The sequence below is a fragment of the Lepidothrix coronata genome, unplaced genomic scaffold (genome assembly GCF_001604755.1).
Source record: "Lepidothrix coronata isolate B3197 unplaced genomic scaffold, Lepidothrix_coronata-1.0 Scaffold69, whole genome shotgun sequence".
Classification (NCBI taxonomy): domain Eukaryota; kingdom Metazoa; phylum Chordata; class Aves; order Passeriformes; family Pipridae; genus Lepidothrix; species Lepidothrix coronata.
Genome location: NW_016690249.1, coordinates 3,946,036 through 3,955,358, shown reverse-complemented (window position 1 = coordinate 3,955,358; position 9,323 = coordinate 3,946,036).

Genomic DNA, 9,323 nt, shown 5'->3' with positions numbered 1-9,323 from the left:
AAAAAAGAAAAGATTAGTAGCATTACATCAAAGAACTATCCAAGTCTTATCGTGATTCTTCTGTTTGGGCAACAGACTGATAAGGAAGATAGGATCTAGATTATGTCCAGCTGCTCATTCTGAACTGCAGACAGATTGCACTTCAGGCAGAGAAATCACTTGAACAGAAATCTTGGTAATTCACTATTTGTTTTCCTTTATGTAACATAGAATTTGGTACTGTTATTTAAGTGCCACTGCCATGTAAACATACCATAATGCTTCAGGATACTCCCCAGATCGTTATCCTTTTATACAAGCTCTAGATAGGAGAAACAAAATACACAGGTAACAAATTTAGTAAATGACATTACAACTAGAAAGTTCAACTTCTAGTACTGAGACAGTTGTCTGTTATGAGAGTTTGCTGGATTTTTGATAAAAAACATGCATATGCATGTATTTGAGCAGATACTGAAGTCCGAAGTATAGCAAGTTTAATTATACAATACAGTGAAAAAAGGACATATCTGGTCCAAGGCTTCTCAAATTGCCTGCATTGAAGGAAATCTTTTCTGTTACACGCCTGAAAAGATAAATTCACTGACCCTGAAAATATATCGCTTTTTATTCTTGGCCACATCCATAATCCTTCTTTCTTAATAGCTGAAAAGAAAATCATAATTAATATGCCACTAGAGAATTTTCATTATTTCTTCAGAATTACCTCTTAATTTACTAGATTAGCCTGATCAAGTAATGAATTTGTCAGTTTCAGTTTTTCCTTATGAATATGAAATATCTCATTTTTGACCAGGCAATGCTAAATTAAACTGCAACTGAGGAAGGCATTTTGGCCTAGATTCCTTTTGTTACAAATTTGTTCAAACTATTTTCTTAATGCACACTTAATTACTGAAGGCTGCAGAGCCCCACAGGCCCTCTCCACCTGCTGACTTTGCAGCCACAGAGCTGGAAGCAAAGCACAGTGGCCCACCAAGTGGTTCCCCCTGCATTGATAACCACAACACAAAGAGAGGAAGTGTGTTGTAGACAACAATCCTGCTGCTATAGCACAGAAATTTGGTTGTTTACTGAAATGATGGGTTAAAGTGTCACTAGAGATGTGCAGTCACATTCCTGCAGTAGTGGTCCCTTCAATTTACCAAAGGAGGAGAAAATCCTGATTTTTTTTCCCGCATATAGATCCAGTTTCCTATGCATCAGTGAAGAACACTATCCTCCCTCACTTGTGTGTGACAGAAAAGTTTTTTGGTTTTCTGTATTCATTTTTTGAGAACTGTGTTGGTGTTTTTGTTGTTGCTAAGAAAACACCTGTAGATAATTAATTATAGTATTTTCTTCTAATTCATCTGTAGCAAATGAGAAAGTGTCATACATTTCTCTTTTCATGTCAGAACAAATTGATCACTGTTCTCTGCAGTATTTCCCATGTAACCCAAATGAATCCGTTAAGTAGCAGACTTACTGACTGCATGAATGAGCATGCTCAGTAGCCTAATTTGAGTAAAATATGCAGTGGTTGCCCTTAAAATGTCAACCTTTACCCTTTATAGTAGCTATACTTGGAAGGGAAACTTGTAGGTTCCTGCTTGGACTCAAGGTTGACGGTACCATAACTCCCATAGGCTGAAATTTTCTGAGGCCACTGGAAAGGTTTAATGACATTGTATTCCCCGTATAGGAATGCAGACTGGCAGGAAGTGGCTTGTGCTGCCCTGAGGCTGCTAATAAAATCCTGAAAGAAGAACTCAGTCAATCTTTGGAGCTTGAGTGGGATGGAGACTGATATATATATATATATATATATGTATATATATATATTTGAGATAGATGGAAAAATCCAAACCACAAATAACCATGTGGCAGTGAAATTCCTGGAGACCAGCAGTTCGCAAATCAAGAGAACATATCCAGTGAAGAGTGCTGAGCTGAAGAGGAGAGCAAAAAACCTGACACACTGTGAACAAAGAAAGAGTTTCCTGACTCCAGGATTTCCGTGACTCATGGTCTAAATGGTTTGGCATGGCAGGAATCAGTGAGGGCCAGCCAGCTGCTCTGGCTGCAGAACATTTCACACTGCATGAGCGTGTAAATGATGTAGTGACAGCGAAATGCAATTCTATACTTAGGAGAGGAGCGGTCAGCTGGCTCGCACAGACCATGCCAGCATAGGGGCTGTCCCAGCTCCCCATTTTGAAGAACTAGACTTTCTGTTTTCTACCTGATTCCCAAACCTGTGGATTTTTCTTTCAGGCCAAATGAATAGGCTGCTTATGCTTTGACCTCTTGTCTGCAGGTCTGATGCTGTGTTGAACTACAGGGTTATGCTCTGCATGGGGAAACTTCACAGCAGGCTGGCATGGTGGAAGCCGTGAGACACATCAAATGAGTGAAGAGTTTTAGAAGTAAAACTCTAACAAACTCTGGTGAGCATGTGCAGCTATTAGTATCCAGAAACTATTCAACTTGCCCAAATCACGGGAGCAACATGTGGCATCTCTCTGACACCAGCATTGGATTGGTGGACAATTTTAAATCTTTGAAGCAGAACACAGATTTACTACATGTCTTCAAAGAAAAAAGCAGGAAAATGAGATGTCAGTTTGAGTAACCAAAGTTTATGAAATGGACAAGATCTGGTTTATTTGTTAATTTTTATTTTGTGTGAGTTGTTCTTTAGAGAAGCAGTGATCTGTGAGTGGCAGCCAGCTCCTCCTGGAGGCTTGTGCGCTGAGCTGTAGTACACCTAGAAACAAGGAATCTGCTGAAACAGCAAGGAGCAGACATGACCTGAGCTCGAGGATGATGGAAAGACCATCTGGAGGAATGAAGAGGGCTGTGTAGAGTTTGCTACAATCAAAAATCAGTGGAATTGGCTGAAGTGGAAACTGAGAGAAAGGACATGTCTGCAAGGATGCAGTTGGCAGGAGGAGATGCATTAGTAAATCCTTTTTATTTCTATTCTCTCTGGCATAAGCACTGAGCTTAAAATAAGATGTCTGGCCCATATCTGTGAAGTTCAAGGACTCCTTCTGGGACCTTTTTCCTAAAAAGAATAAATTTTGTTGGGGTTAGCTCAGCACTGCATCTGACTTGGGACAGTGACGTTCAGGGAAACCTTGGCCTTTTTAAAAAATTTTCTCACTTTCAAGCCCTAGTGCCCTTTCTCCTCTCTGCCACCCCAGTGACTGGGTGCCACAGCCCAGTTCAGGGAGAGGAGAAGGAGGATATTTCTTTGAGCTCCCATTTCTGAAACAAATGTGGAAATCAGTTAAAGGCAAAGCTTTCAAAGCCTGTTCAGCCCAAGTGCTTTCAGCTACAGCAAAGCACAGGAAGCATATGGGTGATGCACATGGGCTATGATGTGAAGAGGATAAATTCAAAGTACTTTTCCAGAAACTATTTCATGAAAAAGATAACAGAGGGAGAAAAAGTTAAACAAAATCATGAGAATTTGGAGTAAAACGGCCATACATTTCAATGTGAATGTACAAAAGGCAGCAAGTTCCCTCATGCAGCTGTTTCCCTGGGACACTAGGGCTGTGTGCTTACTCCTCCAGTGACTGGGGTTACACTGTAAAGGAGGTAATGGAAATTTAGACTTGTCAGAAAATTGAACAGGATAGCTAGAAATCAAGCATCAAACTCTTTTTGGACTTACGTGAAGTCCAAATGTGGAAGAAAAATCTCCCATAGGACTTTCATTCAGTCTCATATGTGCTGTCTTTCATTCGTGTCTTAAATCACTCTCCAATGGGGCTCCTGTGCCCTCCAAAGCTGTCAATGTACCATCACTTGCCAGCATCTATGGAGAAAATTCATTAGTTTGGTTGTCAGAATACCGTTAGTTTAACTCTTACTTCTTTTCCTCTATGCCTGTCCTACTGTCATCCTCACCCACTCCTTCCTTCATAACTTCTGAGTCTGTCATGGCTGATTTCAACCAATATGGAGAGAAGAGGCAGAATTCTAAAAAATAGTTGAGGACATAAAAGTATTGTGAAAATCAGCAGCTCAGAAGCTGAGAGAAACCTAAATTAGCTGTTGACCCTTGTGCCATAGAGAGGCAGATGGGAGCCTGCAGTGTTCCTGCCCAAAGGAGCAGCTTGATGGTTGCACCCTGCTGCCTTTCTGCAAGGTGTGCTGAGCTGTGGAGGCTGAAGGGATGGGTGCAGGGCTGGCTTGATGCTGCCTTGAGCTGCAGGCAGTATGATGGGCATTCAGGACCAGCTTTTGCAGCTTTTGTGTCACCTTTTCCCACTTGCAACTTGAGGATTTGATCTCAATGTCCTGCAATATAGTGTAATGGCAGGAAAGCCCTGGGAGGAAGCAACAGCTCCCTCATCTTCTTCCCCTCTTTCACCCACTTCTGCTTCCTCCCTGATTGTGAAGGGATGTTATTACCCTTCCTCTTTTTTTATCCCTTTTGTCTTCCTTTTTTCTGACTTGATGTGCTGAAATTAGAGGCGAAAATGGCTGCTCCTAGACTTCCTGTCCTAGGTTGAATTGCATAATTTTGATCTTTCCAGCACAGAATGCACTGTTCTGAAATTTTTTGACCATGAATGCAGGTGTCATTAAAATAGACCTCTTCAATATATGAGTCCTGTGAATATCTTTTTTAGAAAAACATTCCCTTGTTTCATAATTCTAATTTTCTTCTCAAAAGAAACATTGATTTTCCAGATAGTTTTCCTTAAAAGTTACCATTCAGCCCTTATGAAGCAAACAAAAAGATCAGGGAGGGGGAGGGGAAACCCAAAAAACCCAACCCCTGAATATTTACATTTTTTTTTTTTTAAATCCACACAGGCTGACTACAGAAGTGGTACTCCTTTTCAAGCCTATATGAACAGCTCCTTGGCTAACACTCATCAATCTGGGGAAGGAAACCAGGCAACATACTGTGAAATACTGACCCTGCTGCTTGTCCCCATGCCATATGGCAGTAGAAGCTGGCATTGTTTTTTGGCACTTGGACCAGAAAGCTCTTTTGCCCCAGCCCACTGCTTTTTACAGAAATAGTGCTTCAGCCCTGACCATTAATGATGTGCATGTGTCAGATGACAATGCTGTAATCTGCAATAACCTTGTAAACCTGGGCACAGCACAAACGCTCTGAGGACAAACACACTGCAGCATTTAAGTAAAAAAAAGATTGTTTGATGTGCTTTAATTTACTGGAAATGACTAAAATGAATTCCACTCTGTTTTTTATAGGAGAAATCTGGCTGTAAAGAATCACAGCACTGTCTAGTGTTTAAAGTGTTAAATTCTTTGATAATTGTATCTTGAACTATTTCCCTTGGCAGCCTGATCTGCCAATAACTTTTTGAGTCAGATTTTTTTCCGTGTAATCCAGTTTAAATGTTCTCTACCTTAAATTTAAGTTTGTGTCTGTCTCCCTTGTCTGTTTTTCCTGCTGAGCCCTTAGGTTTATAGGCTGAGTCATTCCCACTTGAGGTTTCTTCCCATTCTTTGCTTTGTTTGTTCTGCTAACTTAAACAGCGTGTTTCTCTTTTGTTCATGTAAAAGAACTTAAAATTTAAGAAACTCGTGTTATTCTTCCTAGTTGTTTTCTCACTTCTTCATCTATATAACTGGCCATGTAATTCAATTCTTCTCCAGTGGCCTCAGTTGGTTTTATATGGAAAAACTGTATAGGAGATGTGAATGATCCAGAGCTTCAAAAGCAAGCTCTTGAATATTAACAACTCTGATTTTTTTATCTCTAGGATGATAGACCACCAATTTCCACATCTTTGAAATCCTTCCTGCGGCTTGTCATTAGTCATGCTAATTTGATGACTTCTAGTTTAAATGTCTTGTTTGTTTATTTGCACAGTAGATCTTCTCCCTCCCCTTCCTTCCTCCCTTTTGATCAGTTGATGGATTAATTGTTCTGCTGGCTTTCTGCAAATACTACTTTTAGGAAGTGTGATCCAATAGGTACATAACAGGACTTGGGAACATCTGAGTCTGTTCAGAGTTTGTGTAACACAACAGGTCTTGTACCTTTGTGCCCCTTTTTTTCTACCTTCTGTAAGGTGTGAGTTGGTCTACAAGCCTAATCTGAACCAGGGGACAAAAAGTTATTTCGGTCCTTAGCCCAGCTTGAGTAAAGGATTTCTGTCCTTCACTAATAGTCTTCAACAAAAATAGACCTGTAATCCCTGTCTTGTAATCTCTTGGTGTGCAATAGGTCAGAGCACCCACTTCCATCTCATAACTAAATGAGTGTGTCAACAAAATACAGCTTTGTTACAAGGGGAAGAAAAATAATTTAAATACCAAAACTTTCTATTTAAAAGCAAGCCGGCAAACAATGAAAACTGTTTTTCTTTATTCTAGATCCAAGAGCACCTACAAAATTGAGAATAGGGAGATTCATTTTCCCATTCTCATCTTCCTTTTACAGATCCATGCACAGTATGTGCCTCATCTTTCTCTGTGGAAGTTCAGGACCAGGCACTCAAAACATATTGCCTTACTGATTGATTGCTGTCTTCTCTGGACAAACATTAGGAATGAATTATACACAGCCAGTGTGCTACAAACATGCAGCACACTGAATGTTTCTAAGTATGAAATTATGGAGAATGCAGGATTCAATGACAGATGCATTCCTTACTGAGTCACACCAACAAACTGCCAAAGAGAGAGGACAAAGGGTTCAGACCCTGTTTAGCCATAGTCCTGGTACTGGCCAGTTACAAACAGCAGGTGACTCCTGATGGAACACTTTGTAGAAAATGATTCATAGATAAATATCTATTAATATATTAATTCTTTTATATTTGTAATGACTATTCAATTAATATTTAATTTTATTAATTTTATTAAAATTAATACTATAAGTAATATAACTGATCCAATAAATTACTAGTAAAACAGCACAGCAAATTGTGGTTGCTATAGCACTGCTGTAGTTGAGAAGAAACTTTATAGCAGCCTTAAAGGAGGACTTAAAGGAGGACTATGAGTAAAACAAAGAGGGACATTTGACAAGACCATGTTGCGATAGGACAAGGAGCAATGACTTTAAACTGAAACAGGGTAGATTTAAATTAGATACTAGAAAGAAATTGTTTACTGTGAGGGTGTTGAGACATTGGAACAGGTTTCCCAGAGAAGTGGTGAGTGTTCCATACCTGGAAGTGTTCAGGGTCAGGTAGAATGGGGCCCTGAGCGACTTGTTCTAGGGGAAGGTTCCCTGTCCATGGCAGGGGGGGTTGGAAGTAGATGATCTTTAAGGTCCCTTCCAACCCAAAGCATCCTAGTATTCTATGATTCTATGGTTAATTCTGCTCATGAAGGTGAACAGACTTCTACTTCAGGCACAAAAAGAAGCATTTAGGAGGGAAAGATGAAGCCAGTCTTTATCCTTTTGGAGGTTTTAAAGGACACATTGGCTATAAAAGCGGAGATATCAATTCAAAAAGGAGGCACGGGCAAAGGCAGACATTGACTGTCATCTCCTCAGGAAGTGAACAGCAAATCCACTGCATATTGGAATGAGGGAAACTTTCTCAGGTTACCTTAGTATAAGCAGATTAACCATATTTTTGCTTTTATTTTTTCTGCCTACATCTTTCATAAACATTTGTGGCTCTGTTGTCTGTTTTGAATAATATGAATAAATGTATGTTTCTGGTTTTGTTTAGCCTGAGCTGAGGGAAGTACAGTCATCCCTCTCCCTGACATGTGGCAGGGCCAGCCCCAGCCCTGGACAGATGATCCGTCTCTTCTGCACCTTGCCCACTGCATCCAGCAGTGCACGTTGCAATAGCAATGTTGGTGCAACACCATGCTCTCCATGGCATGCTGTTTGCATCCTCAGTGTCCCTGGAGCTCTAGCCTTTGTGGACCTCTGAAACCTAGTGCTAACATCAATGGCAGCTGGGGACTCTTGATGAGGTCCTCAGCATCGTGGGTGTCCCAAATTAGAAAGATGTTGACGAGAAATGCTGGTGCAGTGCTGTACCCCTCTTGACATGCTGTTTCCAGACTCAGTGTTCCTAGAGCTGTAGGTGTTATGGCTCTCTGAACCCTAACCCTAATATGAGCTGAAGATGAGGTATCCAACAGCATTGGTTGTTCAGATTGTAAAGTGTGAATGCAGAAATGCTGGTGCAGCGCCATGCTCTGCTTAGCATGCCTTTTCCAGCCCCAGTGCCCCTGGAGCTGTAGACTTTGTGGTTTCCTGAACCCAAACTCTAACTCTAACAGCACCTGGGGGCTGAGGATGAGGTCTTCAGCAGCGTTGGTTGTCCAGTTTGGTAATTTGTGGAGGCAGCAACATTGGTGCAGTGGCATGGTCCCCATGGTATATCTTTTCCAGCCCCAATGTTCTTGGAGTTGCTGCCTCTGTGGCTTTCTAACAATAACCCTAAGGACAGCTCAGGGCTCACACTGACATCCCCAGCATCACGGGTGTCCCAGATTATAAACGTGTGGAGTCACCAATGCTAGTACAGTACTATCCCCAGGGCTCTTGAAGCTGTGGGCTTTGTGGCTCTCTGAAACCTAACCCTAATGGCAGCTGGAGGCTGTGGCTGAGGTAGCCAGCTCCCATGGGTGGTCTGTTTTGCAAAGTTTGTACTCTATGACTGGTAAGCATGCCAAGTCGAGCAACGCACTGTGCCAGCATTGCTTTGTCCACACCTTTTTAATCTGGGCCTCCCATCTTCCTGGGTACCTCAGACCCAAAATTCCATTAAGGTAATGGTTAGGTTTTTACAGTCCCATTCTGAATAAAATGCCTTTATGTGGAGATAGCTTTTTCCTTAGCTGCTTGATGGAATTTTTTTTTCAAACACTTTTTGTTTAGCTTCCCATTTAAAACCTCTTGCTTGTATACTGTCATATAACAAATTTTAAGGATAAATGAAGCTACTAACTTTAAGACACTGCCTTATATCTCTTGGTCTTTACTTTATCCTCTGCTCTGCTATATTTTATGCTAAACTATAACAAGGTTTTGCTGCATCCAGAAGCAGCAATTATCTAACATTTGGAAAGGTTATTTTAGGTAAGGGGGGAATGCTTGCTTCATATCTTTGTATATTCACCAAGTCATTAGTGCTTGTGGGTAGAGCCTTTCCCAAATCTTCCTTTGGGAAGCCTAGCCATGAGTGCTTGTACAGGCATTTTGCAGAAGCAGCCAGTTGGACAAATACCTTAAAGTGCTTTATTTGTGTCACAAGTTGATGACAGATGACAAAGTTGTAGCCAATGATCAGTTAGTCAAGGAAGCTTTGTCAGACTTTTTCTTAGTGAATGCTTCTGAGAGACTGAAAAGCTTTTGAATACTGAAGAAC